The following is a 10235-nucleotide window of genomic DNA, read 5'->3' as shown; positions in this document are numbered from 1 at the left end:
GAGTCCGGGAAGTGAACACGGTTTGAGTTATGTATGAACGTAAGTAGTTTCAGGATCACTTCTTGATCATTTCTAGCTTCGCGACCGTTGCGTTGTTTCTCTTCTCGCTCTCTTTTGCGTACGTTAGCCACCATATATGCTTAGTGCTTGCTGCAGCTCCACCTCATTACACCATCCTTTCCTATCAGCTTAAATAGTCTTGATCTCGCGGGTGTGAGATTGCTGAGTCCTCGTGACTCACAGATTCTACCAAAACAGTTGCTGTGCCGACGATGCCAGTGCAGATGACGCAACCGAGCTCAAGTGGGAGTTCGATGAAGAACGTGGTCATTACTATGTTTCTTTTCCTGATGATCAGTAGTGGAGCCCAGTTGGGACAATCGGGGATCTAGCGTTTGGGGTTATCTTATTTTCATTTGGATTTGACCGTAGTCGGTCTATGTGTGGATTTTGGATGATGTGTGAATTTTATTTATGTATTGTGTGAAGTGGCGATTGTAAGCCAACTCTCGTTATCCCATTATTGTTCATTACATGGGATTGTGTGAAGATGACCCTTCTTGCGACAAAACCACAATGCGGTTATGCCTCTAAGTTATGCCTCGACACGTTGGAGATATAGCCGCATCGTGGGCGTTACAATTCATGTTCACACATTTCACTCCATTTGTTGGTGTTAATACTTTTTCATTGTATTATCCATGTTAGATTCATTTTCTCATTTTCTTCTTGTGTGTCTGATTTTTTTTGAGAAAATCCAAAAATATTTCTTGCTTCTTTTCGGTTTTCTTTCTAGTTTAATTTATTTGTAGTATTAAAACCCAAAAGGATTTCCCATTTCTTCTTTTGCTTGTTGGGAGCTTTCCCGTGTAAATAGTTTTTCTCGTTTTTCGTTTTCTTTCCTTTACTTCCTTTTCAAGGAAAACTAAAAACTCCAAAAATATATTTCAGTGTGTTTCGCTGAAATTCTTTTCTTTTGTTTTGTTGAGTCGTACTAAGGAGAAGACCGCAATGAAAATGTCGAGTGGCTCTCATATGCATTATTGTTGATCTAACAAAGAGACCATATTATTTTGTCTTCTGCTCTGAATAAAATGTTTACAAATTCTAGCTTAGTCCACGGCACTCTTGCACTACTATTATTTTCATATCATTGGTCGTGCAAGTTCAAGGCAATAATAACGATATTTGATGAAGTGACTGTGGCAGAGAAAAGCGGGTATGAACTCAACTTGTTTTTGTTTTTGTAAATATGTTTAACTCAGTATCCATGATTCAGTATATTATGAAACATGTCTGCAATGACAATTAGAGATTATAGTTGCTCATGCCATGCTTAAGTAGCTAGGAGTGGATAATGACTTATCTTCGATGTCAACATGCATTAAAATGATTGTTATGTAGTGTGATGATATGGTATCCTCCTCTGAATGTTTCAAGTGCCTTGAGTTGGCACATGTTCACACATGTAGTTGAATCAAAACCAACATAGCCTCCACGATATTTATGTTCATGGTGTTTATATCCTACTCATGCTAGTATTCAATGTTGATTGTGCAAAATGTATGTTCATGACCGTTTTCGCTCTCTAGCTGGCCGCTTCTCAACCTATTTGATAGCCTTCAGCTGTACTAAGTAGGAATGCTGCTTGTGCATCAAAACCCTTAAACCAAAGTTACTCCAAATGAGTCCACTATATCTACCTATATGCGGTATTACCCTGCCGTTCCAAGTAAATTTGCACGTGCCACCTCTAAAAATTCAAATGAACATCTGTTTTGTGTGCCTGGACCGCTCATGGAGCGACAGGGGGTGGTCAGTATCTTCCATGCTAAGCAGGTTATTCTCATGATGAGTGTTCATTTACTAGTCCTTGCATGAGATGGGCTGGTAATTGGGATGCCCAGTCCCAAAATCAAAAATTACAAATAATTAAACAAAACTCGCCCGGGACTATTATTGGTATGGAAGGCACTCGAGGATTCGTCTAGCTATGGCTTGTGTTTGATGGTGGATGGGGAGTAAACTTTACTTTTATCACCTGGGAAACCGCCACTAATGTGTTTAGAATGGAAGATATTGAAAACTCTTGGTCATAATGTTGACATGAAGGGTATACCTCCCAAAATTATATTTATCTCTGATTTAAGCTTCGAGCTCTGCACCGCTGCAAATCCCTACTTCCATCAGCGAGGGGCCTTTCTATTTACTTTTATGTTATTTTACTTTTATGTTGAGTCATCACCTTCTCAAACTAGCGCCAGTCTTGAGAGCACTATTATTATCCTCATGCATTATGTGTAGTTAATGTGGAATGCATCATGACTGGATCTCTTCTACCATGAATTACAAAGTTTAGTCGCTGCTTGAACTTTGGAGGTGCTCTGCATTTATGTTTTGCGGTCTCAGAAAAGACTAGCGAGATACCATTATTGTCATATTATATCATGACCGTTTTGACAAAGTGTTGGCATTTGAGATATCTTATTATTCCTCCCTAGTTGATTATGCCATTGATATGAGTTAATATAATTTCTAAGAATTATTGTTGGCATGGTTAGTCATGATTTTTGCTAAAAACCTGGGTGCTATTTAAGCATATATATGGAAACAAGAACAAAAGAGTTCGTAAAAGTTTTTATCACATTTAGTTTATCAACTGAATTGCTTGAGGACAAGCAATGGGTTAAGCTTGGAGGAGTTCATACGTCTCCATCATATCTACTTTTCCTAACGCTTTTGCTCTTGTTTTGGACTCTAATTTGCAAGATTTGTATGAAACTAACCCCGACTGATGTTGTTTTCAGCAGAACTACCATGTTGTTGTTTTTGTGCAGAAACAAAAGTTCACAGAATTGGACGAAACTTTTTGGAGACTTATTTTGGAATAAATAAAAATTACTGGAACCAAGACCCACTATAGGGGAGGCCCCAGCTGCCCACAAGGCACCAGGGCATGCCACCTCCCTTTTGGCGCGCCCTGGTTGGTAGTGGGGCCCACGAGGATCCGCTGACCCTAATTTTGACACTATAAAATCCTATTTTTCCAGAAAAAATAAGAGAGGAAGTTTCATCGCGTTTTACGATATGGAGCCGCCGCCACCTCCTGTTCTTCATCGGGAGGCTAGATCTGGAGCCCGTTCGGGACTCCGGAGAGGGGGGGTCTTCGGTCTTTGTCATCACCAATTTCATGATGCTCATCGTCGGGAGTGAGTAATTCCTTCGTAGGCTCGCTGGTCGGTGAAGAGTTGGATGAGATTCATCATGTAACCGAGTTAGTTTTGTTAGGGCTTGATCCCTAGTATCCACTATGTTCTGAGATTGATGTTCCTATGACTTTGCTATGCTTAATGCTTGTCACTAGGGCCCGAGTGCCATGATTTCAGATATGAACCGTTTATGTTTTCACCATTATATTTATGTTCACGATCCGACCTTGCAAGTTATATGCACCTATCACACGTTATGATTCGTAAACCCCAAGGTGACAATAATTGGGATACTTTCCGGTGATGACCCTAGTTTGAGGAGTTCATGTATTCACTATGTGTTAATGCTTTGTTCCGGTTCTCTATTAAAAGGAAGCCTTAATATCCCTTAGTTTCCTTATGGAGCCCGCTACCATGGGAGGGCAGGACAAAAGATGTCATGCAAGTTCTTTTCCGTAAGCACGTATGACGTTTTACGGAATACATGCCTACATTAGATTTATGAACTGGAGCTAGTTTTGTATCGCCCTAGGTTATGACTATTATATGATGAATATTATCCAACGAAATCACCGATCCAATGCCTACAAGCTTTTCACATATTGTTCTTGCTAAGTTACTAGTGCTATTGCTACTATTACAACTGCTACAAAACTGTTATTGTTGTTACCGTTACCACTGCTATTGTTACTACTACTATCATACTACTATGCTACTGATCACCTTGTTGCAGATATTTAATCTCCAGGTGTGGTTGAATTGACAACTCAAATTCTAATACTTACAAATATTCTTTGGCTCCCCTTGTGTCAAATCTATAAATTTGAGTTGAATACTCTACCCTCGAAAACTGTTGCGATCCCCTATACTTGTGGGTTATCATTAGTACTCATGGAATCTGACAAATCCAAAGTCTTGGAAGGCTTTAGGAGAGGAGACTTGTATGTTTTTGATTTCTCTACAGGACCACAGCCTGCCACATGTCTACTTGCAAAAGCTTCACAAGGATGGCGATGGCATCGACGACTTGGTCATGCTGGAATGAGGAACTTGCACATACTTGTGAAGAAGAACCATGTCATTGGCATCGAGGGTGTCAAATTCCTCAAAGATCACCTTTGTGGAGCTCGTGAGGCCGGAAAGATGACCAGATCCAAGCATCCATCATGACTACTACTCGTCCTTTTGAATTGCTTCACATGGACCTCTTTGGCACCACTCATTATGCCACACTAACCAATGCAGCATCATTATATGGCTTTGTTATTATTGATGATTACTCTCGTTACACTTGGGTGCATATCATCATGTACAAATTTTCTTCAAGGGCCTCGACGAATTTCGCTGTGAAGATCAAGCATATCAGGAGTGACAATGGGAACAAGTTCAAGAACACTGGTCTTGATGACTATCTTGATGAACTAGGTATTACTCATGCGTTACCTTCCCCATACACTCCTCAGCAGAATGGCGTCGTTGAGTGCACACTACACCACGACACTACATTCCCTACGGACGTCTGTTGGAAAAAGTCAGTTTCACCAACCGACCATTTGTTGGAAAAACTTCTATCAGACCGTTGGTCGGTATTACTCACATATAGCGACCAACTGTCGGTCGGGAATGCTAAAATGTATAGCATCAAACCGTTGGTCGGTGATAATTGTACTACTGTCACAGAGTCGGTCGGCAAATATTGTCGATCGACCGTGGATCGCCAACTGGACCCACTACAAAAAAAAGACACATCCGTGACATTTTGGGCCGAACGAAATTTTTTCTGTCATACATATGACACTTCTATGACGATAATTGTGACAAAACCCGGTATCATCGTAGATGTGGTGGGCTCCTACTTCTATGACAAAAAATCATGACAGAAAATGGGCTTTTCGTCCTGGGCGGGCCGGAGACGCAGCTGCATGACATTCTTTGGGCCATCCATGATGAAAAAAACCGTGGTAGAAGCGAGGGCGAGGAAAATTTCGGGGAGTTCCCGGTTACGGTGGGAGGTCGGGGGCCGAGCGATGCGCGTTTCTCTCGTACACGTACGCGCGTGTGTGCGAGGCGTTGGCTCTAACTGAACCTGAGCGAGGCGTTGGGCTCTAACTGAACCCGAGGGATTGCACTGCAGGCTACGCGTTACTGAACCCGAGCGATCGATCGATGGCTGTTAACTGAACCCGATCGAACGATTCCTTCGCTACTACTGCTAACTCAATCCGATTGATGCTGCCTCTGCGATGAACAGTGAGCGTTGCGGGGGGGTTTGGATGAACAGTGAGCGGTGGCGTTGCCTCTGGATGAACGGGACCCCGTGGTGTGGTGGAGGGCTGGATGAACAGTAGACGGTGGAGGGGTGCCCGTGGAGGGGTGGTTGAACAGGACCCCGTGGTGTGGAGGGCTGGATGAACAGTAGACGGTGGAGGGGTGCCCGTGGAGGGGTGGTTGAACAGTAGCCGGTGGAGTAGCGCGCGGTGGAGGCTGGATGAACAGGAGCCCGTGGAGGCTGGAGGAGGTCGACGATAGCCCGTGGAGGCTGGAGGAGGTCGACGGTGGAGATGAATAGTATCCCGTGGAGTCCCGTTTTGCGGTACGCCACACCCCTCCCGATGAACAGGACCCCCGTTTCGACCGTAGGAGGTCCGTTTCGTCCGTTTTGCGGTACGCCACACCCCTCCCGATCAACAGGACCCCCGTTTCGACCGTAGGAGGTCCGTTTCGTCCGTTTTGCGGTACGCCACACCCCTCCCGATCAACAGGACCCCCGTTTCGACCGTAGGAGGTCCCTTTCCTCCGTTTTGCGGTACGCCACACCCCCCCGATCAACAGGACCCCGTTCCGAATGTAGGAGGTCCGTTTCCTCCGTTGTGCGGTACGCCAGGCCTCGTTTCCATCGCCTGTTCCGTCCAAGCCCTCCCGATGAACATGACCACGCATTCCATTCCGACCCGGCCGGTTGGCTCCCACGCGTTCCGTTGCCTCCCGATGAACACGACGCATTCCGTTGCCTCCCCATGAACACGACGCATTCCGTTGCCTCCCCATGAACACGACGACGACGCTGTTTCTCCGTTCCGACCCAGCCATGTACACGAGCCCTGGCCGTACGTATGCGCGAGTAGGCGTTCGAGACCCCGCCCGTATGTACACATACGTGGCCGTATTTTCTTTCTTGCACCCTGGCCGCTGTACGTACGTGTACATGCTACATGCGCGCCTCTACTACGACACGTGCGCGCCACTACATCCACCAGTATATATGTACGTACACGTTCGCGACCAGAATGACAACACTACGTACGCTTCGACCAGGTGGGTCCCGACTGTCAGGCACTTCCTTGCCTGCGAAGATGTAGCTGGTGGGTCCCAGCAGTCAGGGGGCGAATCGTTTTTTTTTTGCCCGGACGCACTTCCTTGCGTGCGAAGATGTAGCTGGTGGGTCCCAGCAGTCAGGGGTAATGTTTTTTTCGCGAAATACAGTGGCCCTTCCAGTGGGTCCCAGCTGTCAGGTGGAGGAATCATTATTTTCCGCGTAATAAGGAGGCACTTCCTTGCTGCGGCCGTGGACCCAGCTGTGAGCCTCTCCACGTACAGTCCACGTCCGATGGAAGTCGTTCCTTGACCACGTTGACCATGCCGCGCGGAGAGCACCCGGGCGGTGGACGACGGCGAGGCCCAGGAAGGGGACGACGGGGAGCCGGGGAAGACGCGGCAGTGGAAGCCCGCGCGGAGAGGAGTACGAGGGTTCACTGGTTCGACTGCGGTGTGAGGCTGCCGTCGCCGCAGGGCCTGGCCAGCGGTGGGAATAGTAGGGGGCGGTGAGGCCTCCGCGGCAGCACAGCCGACCATGGGAGGCAGGAGCATGCGGCACGACCGGCGCTGCTTTGGGCGGCTGGAGCAAGAAGACCAGAGGTTGAAGAAGCACAACGGCCGTTGGATGGACATCATACGGTCACTAGAGCTAGAATCGTTCATATTGACTAAAGTTGACAAAGGCCCCCATCCCAGTCAACTTAGTAGGCCCACAAGTCAGCCTCCCACCATGGTGGGTCCCAGCTAGCAGGGGGAGTATTCATTTTTTTGTGCGTAATAAGGAGGCACTTCCTTGCGTGCGAAGATATAGCTGGTGGGTCCGAGCTGTCAGCGGCGGTAACGTTTTTTCACGAAATACAGAGGCCCTTTCGGTGGGTCCCTGATGTCAGGTGGACGAATCATTATTTTGCGCGTAATAAGGAGGCATTTCCTTGCGTGCGGCCATGGACCCAGCTGTCGACCTCTCCACGTACAGTCCACTTCAGATGCATGTCGGTCGTTGACCACGTTGACCAGGCCGCGCCGAGAGCACCAAGGCGGTGGACGACGGCGAGGCCTAGGAAGGGAACGACACGGAGGTAGGGAACACTCGGCTGTTGTTTCCCACGCGGAGGGGAGTACGATTGTACGAGGGTTTACTGGTTCGTCTGACGTCGCCGGAGAATAACAGCAGGTGTGGGTGAGTAGAGGGATGGCTAGGCCAGCGATGGGAGTATGGTGGGGCGATGAGGCCTGCGCGACAGCAGAGCCGACCGCGGGGAGGAGGGAGCAGGCAGTCCCGCCGGCGCTTGTTTGAGCGGCTGGAGCAGGAAGAGCAGAGATTGAGGAAGCACGACGGCCGTTGGATGGCCATCCAACAGTCACTGCTTGTGCGTCAACCTTTTTTTAGGAAAGCCTCAAATCTGTGGAAAACAGCATACAACCCATCTGCCATTATTTCTAATAATTTACAGGCCATTTGCTAATTATTAAGGTTTTTTTTGGAGCCCATATTCTTTTTGTTAGCATTACAGCCCATATAGTGGCCACTGTTAAAAAATTATACGAAATTTTGCATATTTCGGTGCGGTCCGAACTGTTTTTAATCCCGAAATTTCGACTCACATTCAAACTGATTTTAAAAATAAATGTATATCAATATAAAATCCAACAAATTCTCCACGCAAAAAAATTAATGTAATTTAAAATCTCGAAATAAAAAAAAGATATTTGAAACTAATTGCCGGTTTGATGTGTTTTAAAAATGTACAACCCATTTCTCATTACTGATGGGACATTTTCTCGGCCAGCCGAATGAAAGCTCTCCTCGTCTTGAAAGATTTGCAGCCCAACAGGCCTCACAAAGCGACTTACTTGGCAAATCACAAAAAAACTGGGCTGTGGCCATGGACCCAGCTGTGAGCCTCTCCACATACAGTGCTCTTCCGATGGAAGTCGTTCCTTGACCACGTTGACCATGCCGCGCGGAGAGCACCATGGCGGTGAACGACGACGAGGCCTAGCAACAGGACGACGTGGAGCCGGGGAAGACACGGCAGTGGAAGCCCGCGCGGAGAGGAGTATGAGGGTTCACTGGTTCGGCTGCGGTGTGAGGCTGCCGTCGCCGCAGGGCCTGGCCAGCGGTGGGAATAGTAGGGGGCGGTGAGGCCTCCGCGGCAGCACAGCCGGCCACGGGAGGCAGGAGCATGCGGCACGACCGACGCTGCTTTGGGCGCCTGGAGCAAGAAGACCAGAGGTTGAAGAAGCACTACGGCCGTTGGATGGACATAATACGGTCACTGGAGCTAGAATCATTCATATTGACTAAAGTTGACAAAGGCCCCCGTCCCAGTGAACTTAGTAGGCCCACAAGTCAGCCTCCCACCATGGTGGGTCCCAGCTAGCAGGGGGGTATTCATTTTTTTGTGCATAATATGGAGGCACTTCCTTGCATGCGAAGATATAGCTGGTGGGTCCGAGCTGTCAGTGGCGCTAACGTTTTTTCACAAAATACAGAGGCCCTTTCGGTGGGTCCCTGATGTCAGGTGGAGGAATCATTATTTTGCGCGTAATAAGGAGGCATTTCCTTGAGTGCGGCCGTGGACCCAGCTGTCGGCCTCTCCACGTATAGTCCACTTCAGATGCATGTCGGTCGTTGACCACGTTGACCAAGCCGCGCCAAGAGCACCAGGGCGGTGGACGACGGCGAGGCCTAGGAAGGGAACGACACAGAGGCAGGGAAGACTCGGCAGTTGTTTCCCACACGGACGGGAGTACGACTGTACGAGGGTTTACTAGTTCGTCTGCCGTCGCCGGAGAATAACAGCAGGTGTGGGTGAGTAGAGGGATGGCTAGGCCAGCGATGGGAGTACGATGGGGCGGTGAGGCCTGTGTGGCAGCAGAGCCGGCCGCGGGGAGGAGGGAGCAGGCAGTCCCGCCGGCGCTTGTTTGAGCGGCTGGAGCAGGAAGAGCACAGATTGAGGAAGCACGACGGCCGTTGGATGGCCATCCAACAATCACTGCTTGTGCGTCAACCTTTTTCTTAGGAAAGCCTCAAATCTAATAATTAACAATCTGCCATTATTTCTAATAATTTACAGCCCATTTGCTAATTATTAAGGTTTTTTGGAGCCCATATTCTTTTTGTTAGCATTACAGCCCATATTGTGGCCACGGTTAAAAAATTATATGATATTTTGCATATTTCGGTGCGGTCCGAACTATTTTTAATCCCGAAATTTCGAATCACATTCAAACTGATTTTAAAAATAAATGTATATCAATATAAAATCCAACAAATTCTCCACGCATAAAAATTAATGTAATTTAAAATCTCGACATGAAAAAAAAAAGATATTTGAAACTAATTGCCGGTTTGATGTGTTTTAAAAATGTACAGCCCATTTCTCATTACTGATGGGCCATTTTCTCGGCGAGCCGAATGAAAGCTCTCCTCGTCTTGAAAGATTTGTAGCCCAACAGGCCTGACAAAGCGACTTACTTGGCAAATCACAAAAAAACTGGGCTGTGGCCGTGGACCCAGCTGTCAGCCTCTCCACGTACAGTAATCTTCCGATGGAAGTCGTTCCTTGACCACGTTGACCACGCTGCGCAGAGAGCACCACGGCGGTGGACGACAGCAAGGCCTAGGAAGGGGACGACGCGGAGCAGGGGAAGACGCGGGAGTGGAAGCCCGCGCGGAGAGGAGTACGAGGGTTCACTGGTTCGGCT

This window comes from Aegilops tauschii, chromosome 4 (assembly GCF_002575655.3).
Source record: "Aegilops tauschii subsp. strangulata cultivar AL8/78 chromosome 4, Aet v6.0, whole genome shotgun sequence".
NCBI lineage: Eukaryota > Viridiplantae > Streptophyta > Magnoliopsida > Poales > Poaceae > Aegilops > Aegilops tauschii.
The sequence above is the reverse complement of the archived record's forward strand: the minus strand, read 5'-3'. Positions refer to the sequence as shown.